A 21,981-nucleotide genomic window follows, 5' to 3' on the forward strand; every position below is an offset into this window, starting at 1 on the left:
ATAGTTGTGCTAGTAGCTTTAGTAGTGTGGCCTTGTTTGTGATCATTTGGGTAAATACCTAGGAGTAGAATTCCTGGGTCATAGGGGAGCTCTATGTTTAATCTTTTGAGGATCCTCCATACTTCATGCAAGCTAGATAAGCACTCTACCAATAGGCTAAACTCCCGGCCCTTTTTCAGTTGACCATTTTATTTACCCCCTCTCACCACCACATCACACCTCCCCCCCCCAGGCAGCCCCCCTCTACCCCGCTGGTTTATTCCCTGTGGTCACTGTTTCTGATTTCAGTACCCTTTGTCTTCTATATAAATTAATATGATTTGGGGAAAGGGAGGGGAAACAGAAACATTGGGACAAAGAGAAAACAGCCATACTCACTAGACACTGCTGGAAATGAACTTTACAACTTGGGTGGAGAGGGGAGCCTGGTGGCATGGAAAGGGGGAGAAAATGAGGGAGGGGGTGACACTGCTTGAAAAGAAATGTACTCATCATGCATCATGTTACTTATGTAACTGTAACCTTTCTATATGTCACTGATCCAATAAAAAATTTTAATAGATACCTTGTATTCATAAACTGCTTCATTAATCTTAACTCCTTTATACAACTATGTAAATATAATAAATACAATTTAAAAATTATAAAAAAATAACAAACTAAGATACAGTTCAATGGAAGCATAAGTTCTAGTGTTCTGTAGCACAGTAACATAGCATAGAGCTAATTCCAAATTTTTTGAATAACTAGATAAGAACAGCTCAGAAGCTCTAAAAACAAAGAAAAGATAATGAGATGAGCATATTAATGCCCTGATCTAATCAGTACCTATTGTGTACATGTATTAGAATTTCGTAATCTACTATATAATTATGCATGTTAAACAAAAATTTAAAAAATATAGGAGAAATGTTAAGTCCTGATTTGACCATTATAAACTGTCTATATAAATGGAGTTACGACCCTGATTCCCAGAAATTTAACAAATAAGGTTTAAAAATATATCACTCAAATAAATAGGGCATAATTTTCATAAAGGATGAAAGAAGTGTGTTGATAAGTTAAATTCTTTATGCTTTATTTTGTAATATTATTCTTACATTATATTACATTATTATTTTAAAAACAATGTATTTTACATAAATAGGAAGAAATTTCTAAATGTAAAAGAAACAAAGTAAAACATAATTTTTACAATGAATTTATTATAATCACATAGGAAAGAACTTAAAATTTCAAATCACAGTAATTCAACTAATAATTTGACCATATATGACCTAAGAACAAACAATTCAAGCTTAGATTATTTCTAGCAAGTGTGTTGAGAGTTCATGATCATATTATTCTTTTTTTATTATCAGGGTGCTGTATAGAGAGATTACAGTTACATTTGTAAGGTAGTGAGTACATTATTTCTTGGACATTGTTGTCCCTTCCCATGTTTTCTCCCACTTTCCCTCTCTCCACCCCCTCCCACACTGTGAAGTTCATTTCTAATATATTATCTTGTGAATATTGCTGTTACATTGGTTCACCCTTTGGCCTTTGCCTCATGATCTTCTTCCATCCTTGTCAAGGAGGGTGTTAACCTTCTCTCCGGACATACAATACTCATATTGTTATTCTGACACTAGTATTGTTAGGTGAGTAATTGGGCTGATGGGAACAATAGAATATCAATTCTAAATTTGAATTGTGATAGAAAAGCAATGTGATGTGTCTTACTTAAAAAAAAATGTTTCCATTGCAAAGGCCTAAAAGCAATGAGTACTTTCATAGCACTGTGAACCACTACTCATCAGTTTATGTTGTCTAAATGTCATGTACCACTAAGAGTCTTTGGGGAACTAGTTAATCCTAAACCCAGGTCAAGAAATTAAGAAAGCAAGGAGCCAGTGATGGCTACTAGGTCTATGAGAAGAGGAATGAATTAACTGGAATAGGCTCTTACTAATCAATGACAAAATAATTTGATCATCACATAGTTTGAAACACGTCAGGTAGTTTAAACTCACAAGTTAATAATGATACTTAAAAAAGTGGAACTTCTAGTGGTCTCATTTGAAGGATTATAGTCAATCAACTCAGCATTTTAAAATACATTAAGGTAGACAAAAGCAATTTTCTTGTCCTACATGAATTATAACTCAGGATAATCGGTTTTTTCTTTTGTATGACTCTTTTAGCCAACAAATGAAGAATGAAAGGTAAAATATTGTATTTTGCAAATATAGGTTGAGTTAATGACCATCAAGTAGCCGCTAATGTCACAAAAACAAAATTGAATGGTGTAATTTGTGATGTGATGAAAGTCCTGTAGTTTATTAGTGATGATTACAGATTAATGAGCTCAAGCCTGTGGACCAGACTACCAGTCTGCAGAAGGAAAAGAAAAACATAAGGGCACATTAAAAGGCACCATAGTGATGCAATCAGCAAAGTGGAGTGTCAGACAACTATAAAGTAACAACAACTGATTCCTTCTACAAACAAATTTCAAGGGAAAAAATAGAGAAGGAATTATAGACTAAAACAGTCTTTAAAACACATCAACCAATTTGGATCTTATTCAGATACTGAATCAATTAGTGGTTAGGGAAAAATGTTCATATGACAATAGGGAAAATAAACATAACTGAATATTTGATGATAATAAGAAATTATTACTCACTTTTAAAGTGTAATAATTGTGAGCTATAAATCTAACTCCTGTAGGGACATACTGAAATATTTATGGAGCAGATTCTGTTTTTCCTGGAATTTGTTCCAAGATAATGGAGAGGGAGTAGAAGTGGTGTGAGTTTAGGTGAATCACGTGATCTGGTAATAAGATTATCATGAGATAAATTCTTATGATAAGATTAAAAGAGTATTGATTAAGATTGAACACAGAGATCATGTTGTGGAGATAAGTAATTGTTTCTATGAAATACTTGTAACCTATGGTTACAGCTTCCCCCCCTATTCCATTCCCCAAAGTACATTCATAATAAGATGTAGTTAACATTTATTAAATATCAAGTATGTGCCAGATGGTTGTTCTAATCACTTTGCATGTATTATAGTCCTTAAAATTTACCAAAAATTCTATGAAGACTTCGCACTGTCTTCCTTCTTGAGAAAATAATGAGAGATTAGGTTTCTTGCCCAAAGCACAGCCAGTGATGGATGAAAAGGTTCTTCTGTTGTAACCCACTTTGGTTTCAGGGCTGTCTTCCCTTCCCCTACTCAGCCTGAACAGTATACAGGAATGGAGATTTTGAATGACAGGACCTGCTATCATGGATCTATATATTTCCATTTCTTAATCAGCATTCTTTGCCTAGATTCAGCTCCTTTGGGGGCTATCGTAATTTACATTTTGGCTAAACATGAGACTCCCAAACTAGTCAGCCTGCTTCAAGGCAGTACTGGCCACTGTCAGAATCTTTAATGAGGCAAGCTGTTTCCCTTCCCCCAGGAGCTGGGAGGAAAGCACAATTTTGATATTTATCTTAACTGTTCCAAGGCTGTTTTCCCTGATGTCATGTATTCAGTGGAGAGGCTCTGTTGGCTGCGGCAGGTTGATATGTCCTAGGATGAGATTTCATTATGATGCTTGTGCACACAGGCAGAGGGACACCTATGGCAAGTGGGAAATGACTATTTCAGTACTGGGAAGTGAAAACTGCCCTTGGATAAACTCTAATGGTGCCCTTGGGGAGAGAGCCACTCTAGCAGCTTGGATACAGGAAGTTTGTAAAACCTCTTAAAAGGAGAATATTCAGATCTTTTGTGGACTGTTAAGGACATTTTATATAACTCATCTCTAGATGAGTAAAATCTTAAAGTCGCTAAAATCTTTCATAAAGAAATGGCCCTCTCGGGCCAGGAGTTTGGCCTAGTGACAGAGTGCTTACCTAGCATACAGGAAGACCCGGGTACAGGAAGATTCACATACATAGAAAAAAAAAAGCCAGAAATGGTGCTGCAGCTCAAATGGTAGAGCTTAAACTCGAGAAAGCCCAAGGACAGTGCTCAGGCCCTGAGTCAAATTCCCAGGACTGGCAAAAAAACAAAATAACAACAACAACAAAAAAACCCCGACCCTCTCTATTCCTTGGAACAAATATAATCTGCTAACTGAAGCATTTATTGATGAAGTAGCAGCTAGGAACATGACAAAACTTTTGTGTTTTTTGTTTTTTGGGGGTTTTTTTTGCCAGTTGGGACTTGGACTCAGGGCCTGAGCACTGTCCTTGGACTTTCTGAAGGCTAGAGCTCTACCACTTGAGCCTCAGTACCACTTCTGGCTTTTTTTCTATGTATATGGTACTGAGGAATTGAACCTGGGTCTTCGTGCATGCTAGGCAAGCACTCTACCACTAGGCAAAACTCCCTGCCCAAAAACTTTTGTGTTTTAAAGAGGTTTAATGATTGACTGAAAATACTTAGAAGTATAGAAATTTGAGAAATAATTGATCCAGGCATCTTTTATTGCTCACCTCCTTGAATGGAGGCAACTTGGACACTTTTCCTTAAATGAATATCAAACATGAAACATGATGAAACAATGCTTGATTGAAAGTAGGAAAAAAGCACAAAAAAAGGTTGAAGTTAGAGCTTGGGGATACAGTTCTAGTCTCTGATGCTCAAAGGCCTGGGCTCCATCCCTAGCATAGCAATAAAAAAATTAAAAATGATATATATTAATATTGTGTACATTCTTTTATCCACGAGTCCAACTCCTATTTGGCCAATGATTAGAAATATGCCACAAGTTTTCCCATATCAATATACTTTCCCCTTCTCACTTGAAATAAACAGTCCTCTTACCATATTTTTTCTGTTCTTTTTGGTTATCTTTGCTAGGGATATAAAAATATGCACCCCAAAAGAACCTACTTTTAATTTTCTCAATTGTTTTCTTTTTGGAATTCCCTTCCACAAAACTGTCCCCATTGTCAGATCCTAGCTTTTCAGCTGATGACATTCCTGGATATGTTTCTATCCTGCACCAGTCTCTGTGCTTTAGGCTCAGTTTCTCCTTCATTTACAATTTAATCTGCTCAGTTATGTTGCTGTCAGAACCTCAGATGACACTTGAAGTTTTCTATTATTATTGTAGGGTCAAGATAACTTTACTTAAAATTACAGACAAATGTATGTCTTTTGTTGTTGTTGTTGTTGTTTTGTTTGTTTTGCCAGTCCTGGGCTTGGGCTCAGGGCTTGAGCACTGTCCTTGGATTTTCTCAAGGTTAGCACTCTACCACTTGAGCACTTGAGCCTCAGCACCACTTTCGGTTTTTTGCTATGTATGTGGGGTACCGAGGAATCGAACCCAGGTCTTCGTGCATCCACTCTACCACTAGGCCAAACTCCCGGCCCTCTGTATGTCAGTTTTTATTTCTGCAGTAGGAATTTTAACTTTAAGTCCACATACTGTGCCCTTGTTCTTCTAACTCTCATCCCCACCAGATATAGACAAACAGCAAGACTCACATGGTTATTAGATATTAGAAGTCAATAGATGTATCCTTTTGCAGAGAGAGTAAAATTTATCTGGAAAGTGGGTGATAGACTTTCAGAGTTATTGATCTATAAAATCACAACTATTTGATTATCATTCTCAGCAGTAAGTGCTCACTGCACATTTCAATGGCACGGAACATTTCATTATATTGTAGGGTTGCTGTAATTCAATTTTAGAATATTCAGTTATTTCCAGAAACTGAAGATTTATTTACAAATTTTAGTTCTGCTCTAGATATGTTAATAGACTAAGCAACATAAGCACATACATATAAAAAGATGTTTTATGATAGATGTGTAAATACAAGGGGATATTGGGTAACCTCCTGACAGGGTGTCAAATAAAAAATGATATTGTAGTAACCAGCATGATCTCCCAAAGGGAGATGGATTTTGAGCAGATTCCTATCAAAGATTATAAAGACAGAAAACTGGCCCAGTAAAAACAGCTTGACTTAAGATTCAAAGACAGAAGGCAATTGTGAGAGTCAGGGTAAAAAGAGATAAGTCTCAAACATGAAAGCTCAGTCCAAAATTTTGTTCTTCACTCATAAAACTAAATTATTTTCACATCTATAAATGTGTCATTTGTGCACACAATAACTAGCATTGAAATAAGGGTTGCACTTCTCATTTTGAATTTGAAACTGTAAAGTCAGACCATTGCATTTGCCACATCTTACTTTCTCCCAGTGTATTGAAGTTTCCCGCCCTTACCCCACTTTCATATTTGTTACTTTATTTTACTCACATATCAAGAGTCCTGACATCACTTACCAGGGAAGTCCTAAAATATAGGGGGGAAAGCCTGAGGTTTGCTTCACATACCAAACTGAATTTTCCTCTTCATTCTCATGTGTGAAGCAAGAGTCCTTGTTTATTGCTTTTAAGATTATTGGAGTCTAATGCAGAAATATGTGCCATATACATAGTCCAGTGGTCCAGCGTAATCAAAATGGTTACTTCCTGTCTGTGCTTTTCCACTTGTGATCTCTGGAACACTTGGGTCAGTCTAAGTTTCTCTGTATTTAACTCAAATCTGCAAGGATATGCTTGAGATTACATGTTAAGCAAACTTCCCAGGGAAGCCTTTGGAGTGTGAATGTCCCTTACAGTATGGCTTCATGTTTCTTCCTTTGTCTTTTTCTTTTCTTTACCCCCACTTATCTCATTTAACATAACAATGCATAAGCTTTATGAATTTCAAGGTACTAAACACATTATGTCCTTTGTCAAATCGTTTTTACCTTTCAGAATTATTTTTCTATATAAAAAGTACATTACCTATATCTCTTACTACAGTTGGGGAAAAAATGTGAACACAGTATTAGTTACTCAGCCAAGGACCACCCTCAAATGACAGCTAAAACTGAAATAGAGTTGATAGGGTCTCTCTTATTTAAGAATAAAATTCAGTAGTGCTGTGCGTGTAAGAAGAGGAAGACTGTCCCAGTCTTAGCATGATTTGGCCCTTGCCTGATGCATTCTTGAAGGGGATAACAAAAATACAGTAATCAAGATGAATCATATTTTATTTTAATATTGTTAGAAAACTGAAATCAGTGCAAAAATTCCATAATAAGCAGAATATCATTTTTTTTTGCCAGTCCTGGGCTTGAGCTCAGGGCCTGAGCACTGTCCTTGGACTTTCTCAAGGCTAGAGCTCTACCACTTGAGCCTGAGCACCACTTCCGGCTTTTTTCTATGTATGTGGTACCAAGGAATCGAACCCGGGTTTTCATGCGTGCTAGGCAAGCACTTTAACCACTAGGCCAAACTCCCAGCCCCAGAATATCAATTTTTAAATAAAGACAGAATCAGTTTTGTGACATTTCCATCTGTCTCAGACTCTATCATGACTTACCACTGTTACTGGCCTAGAATGCTGCATTAAAATATTGTTTATTGGGCCAGAAGTGTGGCTCAAGAGATATGCCTGTATAGAAAGCATGAACACCAGAGAGAGATACAGAAAGAGAGGGATAGACAGAGAGGCAGCAAGAAATGAGAGAGAGAGCGACAGAGACAGAGACAGAGAGAAGGAAAGCAAAGAAAGGAAAAGAGAATAAAACAAGAAGACAAGACCTTCCTTAACCTTCATTGACAACTGAGATTTTTGGTACATCAATTAATTCCATACTTAGAGCATTTGTCCTTTGTATCACTGTAGTCCTGGCCATAGCATATTTCTTTTGCAAATCATTTCAGTATTTAATTAGGTAGAACAAAACAGATCATTTCTGTGAAGTTTTTGCCTGAATCTTCTGAGATTTTTGGTAACATTTGTACATTCAATTCAGTGATATAGATATAGATATGAAAATATGTACATTTTGAGAATGTTTATAATGGGTGTGAGGGATTCAGAGGTGTCTCAGAATGAAACATGTTTTTTAAATGGCTGCGACACCTAAAAGATTATATAAGTAAAAAGAGAAATAACACGCCTGTAAATCTAAAGTCTGTGGCACATTCTCAATTGTTCTCAACAGGAACTAGAAAACCAGGAGTCACAAAAAAGGAACAAAAAAAAAACTGTTCAAGTAGATCAGAATCAGCCTGGCAAGAGAGTGATTATGGAAGGAGGTTTTCATATAATTAAATGTCAGTTTGCATTTTGAAATATTGCCTGCTGCCTCCCACTCAATCACCAAGTGAGATGAGAGGGAAATTTCTTTGTGCAAATCCAGAACAGACAGCAGTGCTCTTTGGGCTCTCTGTCAATGTTGAGCTATCATTCAGAAGGACTCAAGCAGGTCATTTTCCTAAGGCAATACAATGGCTGATAAACCATATACAATCCCATGTTATCCACGACTCAGGCTGGACATTATGATTTATTCTATATGAAAAGTAAATAAATAGCCTGATAAAAGGAAAGCCCCAATCTCAAAGCTCTATAAACCTTGGCATTTTAGAACAGAGGAGACTTTCAGAAGTCATCAGGGTTCATTCTCCTTCCTTTACAGAAAACGAATTTGATGCCCAGGAAGATAAGTGGCTTCCCAGGGTCACTCAACTATCAAGTGACTGGCAGACCTGTCACTTTCTTCCACTTGATGATTGAAGTGGTAGGCTGTTGAGCAGGCATGGCAAGCAACTAGAAGTGTTCTGGTGTTGGGTTCCTTGTATGCAAATGGCGTTAGAATCTTTAGCTGTGATGTGATGGGCCTGTAAAATAGAGAAATAGTCCTGGAGTAGATGAACATATATGTTCATTTCTTTTATGTTTTGTTTATTGTTTGTAGGGCTTGGACTCAGGGCCTGGTGCCGTCCCTGAGCACTTTTGCTCAAGGCTATCCATTCTAAACTTTGATCCTCAGCTCTGCTTCTGGTGATTAATTGGAGATAAAAATCTCAAGGAAACAAGAGCCATATAATAAGTGACTGTTGTCCTTAATGTACTATGTTATCTCTCATCTCTTTTGCCATCCCTTGGTTATCTCACATTGTTACAATATTTCACCTTGATATCTGATATATTTTATAGGTGCTTAATTGATTATCTGAAATTGGATAGGGAAGGGGGAAATCAAGATAAGCAGGGGGGGGCGGGGAGGAGGGGAGGGAAATGGGGACCATGTCATGAGAAAGGGTACCAATGTTTGTGAAGTTATGCACCTTCATTCTGATGAATATAATGTAACCCTCCTATTAATCACAATAAAAATATATAAAAAAAAAAGAATCTCAAGGACTTTCCATGATCCTTACATCTCAGTTTCTGGAGTAGCTAGGATTACAGGCAAGAGCCACCAGTCCCTGGCTATATGTTCATTTCTTTATATAGTTTGATTTCTTTTTGTCCCATTACACAAATACAAACTTAATTATTCGGGATCTACCAGGGAAGGGTTTAGTATGAATTTTGGATAGAGCCCTCTGAATGTTTTTGATTTGCCCATTATATCAAACACAGATTTCTTTCTTCCCGACAACATCAACTTAATATGAATGAATTCAAAAGTAGGCTGGAAGGCAGATGCAGAGTGAAAAGCAAAACTTATATAGGAAGGATATATGTATGTGTGTATATACATATATATGTATATATGAAAAGACAAAAGAAGAGAATTCTCCAAAAGCAGTTAGTGCCTCTCTGTAATGTGGCACAGTTAAGATACATATTTAGCTCCATATTTAGCAACATTACAGAAGATGTCCTGCCTTGCTCTGTTCATCAACAGGATGGGCTCTTCAGTGTCCACTTGGAACTATTTGAACATCTTAACTTGTGTGGTTCTGTTATCATGGACATAGTTCATTGCTATGAATGATTTGAAAGTACCAAAAAGGAATCTTTGTTTTCTAACCAGATAAAAAGAACAGAATTAATCACATTTCTGAGATCTTGGCATGCTAATACTCTTCCCTAGTTCATGAGAGGTCCCATTTTTAATTATTTTCTTAGGTTTCCACTTTCCTTGTCCCATCCTCAAGCATTTTCATGTATTTGGTATAAGATAGACATTCTCATATATTTGGTATAATACTCCCAAATGGTTAAAAATAATTCTAACATATACTTGTGCATGGTATCTTTGAAATCCTCATTTGGGTCTTTGATGTGAGAGAGAAAGAAGAAAGTGCTTCAGAGATGTTTCCAAACACTTTAACAGATAGATGTTTCTGGAGATTATCAGATGCTCCATTGCTGCCTTATAAAAGGCTTTACAAGTCTGCTCTCAATTTTCCTTAGTGATAAAATGCCATATAAATTTCACTTGCTAATAGGAACATAAGTCCCAAGAATTCAAAATAACAAATCCAGTCTAGCCTAGGCATTGCCCATCTTTCCTGTTATGCACACACACACACACACACACACACACACACACACACACACACACATACATATTTGAAAATTATGAAATTGATCTACAGTCTGATGTAGTTACCAGTACATACTAAGATTTATTAGAGTGGCTGTTCTTTTTGGAAGGTTTTTTTTTCCTAAGTACAAATCGTGGTGATTTCTTTTGTAACACTGTCATGAGTTTCAAATGAAGAACCTGTCTAAAAACAATTGGGGAAATACACTTCGTGACTGTTTTGTAGTATAAATTTAGCTATCACACTTGGTAGCAACAAATAACATTGTTTTGTTTTACTTTTCTTTTCTTTACTATTTTTTCCAAGAATAGAATGAAGTTAAAGTCAACGATTTCTTTCACAGAGAAAGTGAGAATACGAACACTGTAAATGTCATCAAATGTAACATCAGAAGTGGTAGAGGTATTTGGCAAAGAAACATTTTTTTAAAGATCAATTTTAAAAGGGCAAAAACCCATGTAAAAGAAAATCAATGTGGAAAGAACTAGTAGTCAGGAATGGAGGTAAATTAACATTAAGTAAAACCAACTAGTAACAGGCTCTTGTCCATGTGCTCATTCCCCTTCCTGATCATCTTTGCCTGCCTCCTCCATTTCATATGAGCAGGTACCAAGAACAGCTTCTTTTGTAGGCATCCTGGCCTACTGTTGTTGACCCAAAAACCATTAAAAGCAGTGGTTTTCAGTAAAGGCATTGCCTTTTTCTTTTCTAAAGTATTTTTAAATGTTGATTCTTGTAATCAGGTGTCTGATGGTCTCAGGTGATTGTCCTTTATAAACCTGACCTTTTTCTCAGTAATTGGTATATCTTCTCACTAGAATGCCTGTGGGACGAATATTTCCAATATGGTTTTCAAGGTCATTTCCTGGCAACCACATCCTACCACTAAAGCTGCCCGTGTTGAATCGCGACCTGGTGATTGAAATTCTCTAGAGAGCTGTACACATGGCTATTTTCTTCTCATGTTACTCTTGAGCAAGTCACAAATGCTGTAGGCTTTGACCTGGTAGAATACAGGCCATTGTCTAAATCCAACTTGTTCCCTGTTAGTGGAATTAGGGTAACTGCAAGGGAAAATAAGAAGGCTATTTAAAACTACTCATAGATAGCCTGGGCTTCAAGTTCATCTATTTTTCCATGTTACCTATTACCTAAGTGTGTGACAAGTGGACACTTATTTTCAGTTCTTTATGACCAAGTTTTTAAAAACATTGTAACAGAAGACAAAAATGAATCACATTAATTACCTCCTGACATGAAAAACTTCTTATACATGAGCGTTTACATATGTGTAAACTTTGTATCTGTTGCACAATGTAATACTGGTAACTTTTGAAGGAAGTAATGATAAATATGACCTTAGATTTATTTCAGTGTATTAAATATATTCATTCTTTTATCTGACAGTTGTTCAGAGTTTTATAGCAATTCATCTTTTAGCTTTCAGAATTATGAAATAGACAAGCCGAGATAGCTAGATTTTACAGGTGATAGAAAGTTTAGTGAGAAAGCCAGACAGATGATATCTGATGGACTGGTGCACAGTTCTGAACCAGAGGCCTGGGAGAGCAGCAGGCATCCCTGCCCCCCTGCTTCTGATATGATTACACAGGCATGGTCTCTAAGACAGGTTCAGGTCCTTTGAGCAAGTTGGAGAGGAAGACAACGCATTTGGGAATGGACATTTTACTGTTAACTAACAAGAATCTTACTTTTACCATCTCCTCCAGTGGAACACAAGACTGGCCAGTCATTTATATAGGATTACATTTCTAGCAACACTGGAATCATTTTTATTGATTTTAAAATGTCTATATTTCTATAAAGTTTCTGCTATATTTTGGATTTAAAGTTATAGCAATTACAAACATCATATTTGAATATTAAACATTCCCACAGCAGTATGACAAACCCATTGCTAGCACTATACTTAATGGCGAAAAGCTAAGGCCATTCTCTCTAAAATCAGGAATGACACAGGATGCCCACTCTCTCCACTCCTCTTTAACATAGTATTAGAATTCCTAGCCAGAGTAATAAGGCAAGAAGCAAGCATAAAGGGGATCCAAATAGGGAAAGAGGAAGTGAAACTTTCCCTCTTTGCAAATGGCATGATTCTGTATTTAAAGAACCCTATAGACTCCCCTTCCAATCTGCTTGACCTGATTCACAACTTTGGCAAGGTAGCAGGGAATAAAATTAACCCTCAAAAATCAACCGCCTTCCTATACACCAACAATTAGGGGAACAAGGCAACAGGAAAGCAACTCCTTTTACAATAGCCTCAAAGAAAATAAAGTTCCTAGGAATTAACTTAACTAAGAATGTAAAGGACCTTTCTGATGAAAAATTTAATACCCTGAAAAAAAAAGAAAATAAAGCAGAACTGAGGAAATGGAAAAGCCTCCCATGCTCCTGGATTGGAAGAATTAACATCGTGAAAATGGCAATCTTGCCAAGGGCTATCTACAAATTCAACACAATACCCATCAATATCCCAATGTCACTCTTTAAGGAAATAGAAGAGGCAAAAAGGGAAGCAAAGCCGGAGCTGTGGCCTTTGGTGTCTCAGATTCTTGGCCTGTGGTGTCTCAGATTCATTCTTAAGGAACTGAGAACTTAATCTTTCAAAATGTCTAAAAGACTGTCTTATGCACCACCTCCCACCCCGCACCTGCAACACAAATACCCAGCACACCAGGGTTTGTGGGATATAATCCATACAGTCATCTCGCCTACAACAACTACAGGCTGGGGGGGGGGGGGAACCCAGGCCCCAGCAGCTGGGTCACGGCATCCTCTAGTATTACGATTCCAAAACCCCAAACCACCAGGTAAGCTGCTCATGCTCTAGATGAGGAACATCAGAAAGGTCTGGGACCAAGTAAAAGCTTCCAACCCCGACCTAAAGTTGTGGGAGATTGGCAAGATTATTGGTTGCATGTGGCGAGATCTTGCTGATGAAGAGAAACAAGAATATTTAAACGAATATGAAGCAGAAAAGATAGAGTATAATGAATCTATGAAGGCCTATCACAATTCCCCTGCATACCTTGCCTACATCAATGCAAATAACCATGCAGAAGCTTCATTAGAAGAAGTAAGTTGACAAAGACAGTCTTGCATGGAGAAAGGGGAACCTTACATGTGTAGTCAGCCTTCTGAAAACCCAGATTATGATGATGGCTTCTCAATGAAGCATACAGCCACCGCCTCATCAGCGAGATCTTCAGTGAGAGTGTGGTGTCCGATCAGTTGTTACCACAGCCAGAATGCAGGTCTTTAAGCGACAGGTCCAGTCCTTAATGGTACATCAGCGAAAACTAGAAGCTGAGCTTCTTCAAATAGAGGAACAACACCAGGAAAAGGAGAGGAAGTTCCTGGAAAGCACAGAATCCCTTAATAACGAGCTGAAAAGGTTGTGTGGTCTGAAGGTAGAAGTGGATATGGAGAAGATTGCGGCTCAAATCGCCCAGGCAGAGGACAAGGAGAGTGTCAGGAGGACACCAGCGATAGCAACACTGGCTCAGAGAGCAACAGCGCTGTGGTTGAGGAGCCGCCCACAGACCCCAGACCAGAGGACAAAACAAAGAATAGATGTTGCCTTGTTTTATGTGTCACAAATAATTTTTTAAATGAAAAATTGTTTTTTGGTTTTTTGAAAAAAGAAATAGAAGAGACAATCCAAACTTTCATATGGAATAATAAAAGACCCCATATAGCAAAAACAATTTCTAACAAAAAACAGCGCAGGAGGAATTTCAATACCAAACTTTTGACTCTATTACAGAGCTATAGTGACCAAAACAGCTTGGTACTGGCACAAGAACAGGCCTGAAGACCAATGGAATAGAACTGAGGACCCAGATATTAACCCACAGACCTATGGCCACCTAATCTTTGATAAGGGAGCCAAAAAAATAGAATGGAAGAAAGACAGCCTCTTCAACAAGTGGTGCTGGCAGAACTGGTTAAGCATCTGCAGAAAATTAAATTGGATCTTTCTTTGTCACCCTGCACCAGGATTAACTCCAAATGGATCAAAGACCTCAAGGTAAAAGCAGATACTCTGAACACTTTACAAGAAAGAATAGGAGATACACTAGGTCTCCTTGGCACAGGTCTAAACTTTCTTAATAAGGACCCAGAAACACAACAAATCAGAGAAAGGCTGGATAACTGGGACTGCATTAAACTGCGGAGCTTTTGTATGGCAAAAGACATAGCTAGCAAATTAACTAGAAAGCCTACAGAGTGGGAGAAGATCTTCACCAACCATACAACAGACAAAGGCCTCATATCTAAAATATATCAACAGCTCAAAAAATTGAATCACTCCCAAATTCATCTCCAAAGAAACAACCATCCCATTAAAAGATGGGCCAAAGACTTAAAGAGAGTTTTCTCTGAAGAAGAAATAAGAATGGCCTATGGACACATAAAGAAATGCTCGACATCTCTGGTCATAAAAGAAATGCAAATCAAAACAACTCTAAGATTCCACCTCACTCCAGTTAGAATGGCCAGGATCAAGAAATCTAATAACAATAGATACTGGAGGGGATGTGGCCAGGAGGGATCACTACTACACTGTTGGTGGGAGTGCAAACTCATTCAACCACTATGGAAAGCAGTGTGGCAGTTTGTAAAAAGACTAAACATAGAACTCCCCTATGACACAGCAATTCCACTCCTTGGCATTTACCCAATCATCCAGAAACAAGGACATACTAAATCTACTAGCACAACTATGTTCATTGCAGCACTATTTACCATAGCAAAGATATGAAACCAACCCAGATGCCCCTCAGTTGATGAGTGGATCAACAAGATGTGGTATTTGTACACAATGGAATTCTATGCTGCTGTCAGAAAGAATGACATCGCCCCATTTGTAAGGAAATGTAAAGACTTAGAAAACATCATATTAAGTGAAATAAGCCAGACTCAAAGGAACTTAGGCTCAATGGTTTCCCTCATTTGTTATAATCAGTAGAAATCTTGGGCTCTCTTAGCAGAGATTTACAATAGAATAAAACGTAGATACATTAGGCCATATAGTATGATGCTAAATGAAAGGACCTCTAGGATATAGAAACAAAAGCCATATAATGAGTGATTGTTGTCCTTAATGTACTATGTTATCTCTCATCTCTTTTGCTATCCCTTGGTTATCTCATATTGTTACAGTATTTCACCTGGTTATCTGATATATTGTATATATGTGTATTTGGTTATTTGAAGTCGGACAGGGAAAGGAAGAAAACAAATGAGGGGAGTGGGTGGGGGGAGGGAAATGGGGACTAAGACATGAGAAAGTGTATCAATGTATGTGAAGTAATGCATCTTTTGTCTGGTGAATATAATGTAACCCTTCTATTAATTACAATAAATATATATGAAAAAAAAGCCTAAAAATTTCCCACAGCATAGGAGGAAGCAATATATTGCAATGGCACAAGTCAGATATAAAAAGGTGAATACATGTGTTATATTACAGGGATAAACCTAAAGTACATCTTGAAATCATTTTTCACATAATGAAAAGTCAAGTAATTGGGTAAATGTTTGTCAGATATGAGAGACAGAGATAATATGGTTTATATAAAAAATACACCTGAAATTAATACGAGAGCTGCAAAAAGTAGGCAAGCAAAGAAAGAAAAGGTTAAGAAATTCACTATACCACAAGTCAACCTGCTTTTAGGAACTATGCAATTATACTATCAAACAAATGTCTTTGGAAGTATGCTGTGGGTATCATGGTTGAAGTGTTCCCACAGCTTTCTCTGTGTTGTGTGACTGAAAGTAAGCATGCCCATATATTGCTGAGAGCTGTACATCCATATTGCTTATCTGCAGATCAAAGTGCCAAAATATATTGGCATTTTGGATCTAGAAGTTCCTATTAAGGGAATAATCATATATATATATATATTTCTAAAGGTATAAACATGAGAAAATCTTTTCTAGCTGTCTTTTAAATAGTAAAAACTTGAAAAATGTCATACTGCCATCTCCAGGTTTTAGGAAAAAAAAATTAGCTTAAGTTGGCTCCCAATGTCTTACCCTAATCTTCCATAGTTTTGCCTCATCTTGTCTTTCTGGGTTCTCTGATCCTTGTACTGAGTCAATAGCTTGGCTAAATTATCCCCATCTGTAGCTATATTTTGCTGTGGTTAGGATAAACATAGAAGATGAATATTTAATAAGCAGAAAAACACACATGACAAATAGAAAATGGGAAGTATTTTTGTAGTTATGCTGTTAAAATAAATATATTCCCACATAGCTGGATGCTGATGCTCCTGTCTGTGATCCAGCTACTCAGGTGGCTGAGGTCTGAGGATCACAGTTGAAAGGCAACCCAGACAGGAAAGTCCATGAGACTCTAATCCCCAGTTAACCACTGGAAAACCAGAATAAAATTGTAGCTCCCAGTGGTAACGAATTAGCCTTGAGTAGAAAAGCTCAGGGACAGTGTGATAACCTAAGTTCAAATCCCATGACTGACAAAAAAAGAGCTCATGCTGGGAGAAAAAAACTAGAAAAATATGATAAAATATATCTCTTATGGTGTGTTTGAAAGAATTGTTTTCATTGATGTTTTGGGGATAATGATGGAGCCTAGGGGAAGTTGTTTGCTTATGTAGAAGGCCATCAGTACTGAAAATAAATAAATAAATAAATAAAATCACATTTCCCAAACTTGTTGAATACATATGTTTTTTGTGTGTGTTTGCCATTACAAGCGCTTGAACTCAGGGTCTTGGGTTTTGACTAACATTTTCTGATCAAGGTTGACACTTCACCACTTGAGCCACCTTTCCATTTCACCATTTTGTTGGTTAATATGAGGTAGGAGTCTATCAGATTGTCTGCCTGTGCTCTTTGATCAGCAATCTTCAGATCTCAGCCTCTTGAGTAGCTAGGATTACAAATGTGAGCCCCTGGCACATGGGTGAATATATCTCTTTTATTTTTTAACTTATGTATAATGTACATCCTTGGAAAGCATACCAGTGCAAACACAAAGCTCCCTGCAGTTCCCCCAAATTCAGCATAGCAATGGCAGCAGCAACCAGCTGGAGAAACAGAATAGAATCTCAGTTCAGTTCAAGTGAAGAAGCCCACCATCCTTATACCACCTTCATCACTTATTACCCTCACCTCCTCCAAGTGAGGACTGGACTGAACTCTAACAGTATTCATTAGTTTATTCTTTATAGAGAGAATCAAGTAATTTGTGTGACCTATTAACCATGTTTCTTTTATTCCTGGTTTTCCTGACATTCAGCCACATTGTTGCCTACGGTTGTAAATCATTCATTCTTTTGTTATGTGTTCTTGTGGGATGAACATACTTGATTAATTTATTCTAATATACTTACTGATTCTATTTGAGTACTTTTCAGTTTGGGATAATTATGAAGAGTGCTTCCAAAAGCATTCTGATGAATATGTGTGCATTTGTACAATACTGCATGTTTTTTTGGATGAATACCTATGGAGAAAATTACTGAGTCTTAGACTGCCTATGCTCAGCTTTAGCAGATACTGCTAATTTTCAAAGATTCTTGAACTAGTGTATCCTTCTATTAGCTATCTAAAAGTTTGGATATTCCTTGTTCTTACCGGATATTTTATATTTTTGTTTTAACCATTTTGGTGAGGGTAATAGTATCACATTGTGGTCTTAATTCTCATTCTCCAAGAAAATAAAGAGATTGAATGGCCTTCTGTATATTTATATGCCATTTGGGGTGTGTCTTAATTAAATGAAAGCTTTTACTTTTTTTCTATTGAATTCTGTCTTGCTGATTTAAAGAACCTATTGTTTAGGAGTCATTTGTTAGAAACAGACAAACACACACATTACAAATAACTTTTGTACTCTGGTTTGCTTTTCAAATACCTTAATGATATTTTTAGTTAGAGAAACAGTTTTAATTTTAATCTAGTTTATATTTTTTCTCATGAATATTGCTTTTAATTTTTTACCTAGTGTAAATTTTTGAAAATATTATTTAATCTTTTAATATATATTATTTTCCCTTCAGCATTTAGATTTGCAGGTCTTCTGGACCTGATATATAATGTGAGGTAAAGATCAAGAAACATTTTTTTTCCAAAATGCTAATCCATTTAACACATTTCTTTTTTTCTCTTTCCTCGGCTTTCCTTTCCTTTCCCTCCCTCCCTCCCTCCCTCCTTCTCTCCCTTCCTCCCTTCCTTTCTTCTTCTTTCCTTCCTTCCTTTTTGTTCACTTATGGGGCTTGAAATCTGGGCTTGCTCTTCAGCTCAAAGCTAGCACTCTACCACTTTGAGCCACAGAAAACCACTTCTGGTTTTCTGGTGGTTAACTGGAAATAATAGTCTTACAGACTTCAGCGCCTGGGTTGGCTCTGAACTATGATCCTCAGATCTCAGACTCCTGAGTAGCTAGGATTACAGGCGTGAGACACCAGAGGCTGGCTCCATTTTATTTTTTGTAACAATTATTCTTTTACAGTTATGCTATGACTAATGTCGGAAATCATGATACACATACGTGTATGTGCATGTATATGCACATATATACATGCATATACATATGATGCCTATATCATGCCTGATGCTGATCAGATTAGTTTTTCTTGGCTAAAACCAGATCCTCAAAGTGACATTAGCCTCATAAAGGCTGTGATATATAGTGGCTCAGTCCTCCAGTTGTATTGCTTCAAGAATTGATTTGGCCATTCTTGGTTCATCAAGATAGAGACTCCTATGTTGCACAGTCTTGCCCTGAATTTAGAATGATACTACCATAACCTCCAAAATATATGTAATTGAAGGCATAAATAACCAGGTCTGTTGTACATAATTTTAGAATCTTGTTGTCAATTACAAAAAAAGAAAACCATGTTAAACCTCCTAGAATTTTGAGTTTTGATTACTATTGCTTTGAATATACAATTTAATTATGGAGAAAAGAAATTAGTTTTGTAGTAAGAAAAAAGTAAGAAAAATGTATAGCCAGGCACAGTGGCTTACTCCTGTAATCCTAGCTACTCAGGAGGCTGAGATCTGAAGATCAAGGTTCAAAGCAAACCCTGGCACAAAAGGACTCTTTTCTCCAATTAACTTCTAGAAAATGGGAAGTGGGGCTTGGCTCAAGGGTACAGGAGCAGCCTTGAGCTAAAGAGCTCAGGATCAGCACCCAGGCTGATTTCAAGCCCCATGACCCACAAAAAAAGAAAGAAAGAAAAGAAAAGAAAAAAGCAAAGTCATTTTAAGGATTAAACAAAACTGGATCAATAGTTTCTTATATGTTTTGCTTTCCAAAAACAAAGCAAAACAAAAAAACTCAGGAACAATGCTCAGGTCTTGAGTGTAAGCCTCATGACGGATACAATATATATATATATATATATATATATATATGTAGTGATTTTCAATTATACATGTATTCAAAGCATATGTTGCAAGTATATTTTGTACATAAAAAAGTAACCATAAAATCTGGTCACTAGTGCCTCAGAGAAATCATAAACTCTCATGGTTTATTTTTTCCTGTACCAATGTTGGCAGAGTACCGGTGAGCAGCCTAGATGAATTTTTGTTTTTGACTGTTTGGTTACTCTTCAATGACTTCATGTCATGAAACAGTTGGTTGTGAGCCCAGGATGGCTATATTCCTGCAGTCTCCTTGGGGGTAATCTTAGTTTATATCTTTGCGCGGGGTATCCTGTCTAGTGTTGCATTTTTTTTTCCTGAGCAAAAGTAGCCTGATTTGACTGATTAATCACGTAAAAGCCTATATACACTTGATTGTTATTTTTATTATTATAAAAACCATGTTAGTAGCAGAAGAAGGGCTACAACATGCTAACTTGCCCAGATTATATATTGAAGTTCACTCACTTGTGTTCTGATGTGTCTCCCTGTGCACTTTTACCAGACAGGGTAAAGGGACAGTGAAGTCTAGACATGCTCAACTCCCACCCTCAAAGAAACGGTGTGGTCTGATAAAAAAAAAAAACCACATAACTTTCTGTAGATAAAGTAAACAGATATAGGGCTGAGAACATGGCCTTGTGGTACAGTGCTTGCCTAGCATGTATGAAGCCTCGGGTTTGATCCCTTTGTACCACATGCATAGAAAAAGCCAGAAGTGTTGCTGTGAGTCAAGTGCTAGAGAAAGGGGCTTGAGAAAAGACCAAGAAGAGTGCCCAGGCCCTGATTTCAAGCCCCAGGACTAGAAAAAAAAGTAAACAGGTATAAGATATATTATATACATGTTTTGGTTAAATACCAAAGATCAAGTAGTAAAATAAATTTGAGTAAGAAGAAAGGCCAATTTTATTATTAAAATATACTCTTTGGGACCGGGAGTTTGGCCTAGTGGTTAAAGTGCTTGCCTAGCATGCACGAAGACCCGGGTTCGATTCCTCGGTACCACATACATAGAAAAAAAGCCAGAAGTGGTGCTGAGGCTCAAGTGGTAGAGCTCTAGCCTTGAGAAAGTCCAAGGACAGTGCTCAGGCCCTGAGCTCAAGCCCAGGACTGGCAAAAAAAAAAAAAAATAAAATAAAATACAATATACTCTTTCCCCCCACATTGATTCTTGAAATTGGGTCTTCACACTTGGTTGGCTTTCTTGCTTTTATCTGGCACTCCACCATTTGAGCCACAGTCTTCCTGACTTTTTGGTAGTTAATTAAAGCAGGAGTTGGCCTGGGCTGACTGCATTTCTCAAGCCTCCAGGTCCCAGACTGCTGAGTAGGTAGGATAAAGATTTGAAAGCCATCATATCCAGTCATTAAGATAATTCTTAAAATATCTTTTTTTTGGCCAGTTGTGGGGCTTGAACTCAGGGCCTGAGCACTGTCCTTGGACATTTCTCAAGGCTAGAGCTCTACCACTTGAGCCACAGCACCACTTACAGCTTTTTTTTCTATGTATGTGGTACCAAGGAATCGAACCCAGGTCTTTGTGCATGCTAGGCTAGGCAAGCACTCTACCACTAGGCCAAACTCCCGGCCCAATTTGAAATATTATTTAATTATCTTTATGAAGTAGTCATTTTGATATAGCAAAAATGTCCTTTCCTTTGGATTCATCCTTAAAAGATTTGAAGAATTCACAAGTTAGATTTTTTTCTAGAAGTTCATACTATACTAAAATTAAATAAATGAAAAGCAAATATAATGTTTTGAGTTTATTATCACAAATGCTGCTACATTTTACAATTTGCAAAGATTATTATTATGGAACAATCCAATTTTAATACAAATATTACTCAACTAATCATAAGTATTTGTATCTCAAAACAAGAATATGTTCTCTGTATAACTATTTAGCTATCAATTTGTTTCTCTAGTTAACTGAAAATGCATAGTAATTGTACATAAAATTAACAGATTTCATAATTAAAATTTATTATTGCAACATTTTATACTTGTAATGGAAGACATATACTTTTTTCTTTTTAAAATTATATTTACATATACCTTTTCTTCTGCTAATAAAATATTAGTGCCGTAAACATATAATGTTATTTTCAATTGCTATATATTCTCAATTGCATATAGTTTAAATTTTGCCATTAAAACATATATTACATCCTTATTACTGGCACTGTCATGCTATTTTTAT

At 36.9% G+C, this 21,981-nt stretch overlaps 1 protein-coding gene and 2 pseudogenes across 3 annotated transcripts in view; 2 read left to right on the forward strand and 1 right to left on the reverse strand.

The window, feature by feature from the left end:
• The window catches only part of Znf385b (zinc finger protein 385B), a 414,848-nt gene that overhangs the window by 65,888 nt on the left and 326,979 nt on the right, over positions 1-21,981 (forward strand). The window lies entirely within an intron of this gene.
• LOC150056124 (U6atac minor spliceosomal RNA) lies at positions 1,553-1,611 on the reverse strand (annotated as a pseudogene).
• Positions 12,977-13,979, forward strand: LOC150056125 (SWI/SNF-related matrix-associated actin-dependent regulator of chromatin subfamily E member 1 pseudogene; annotated as a pseudogene).

This window comes from Megascapheus bottae, chromosome 12, assembly GCF_031878675.1.
Source record: "Megascapheus bottae isolate mThoBot1 chromosome 12, mThoBot2.hap1, whole genome shotgun sequence".
NCBI lineage: Eukaryota > Metazoa > Chordata > Mammalia > Rodentia > Geomyidae > Megascapheus > Megascapheus bottae.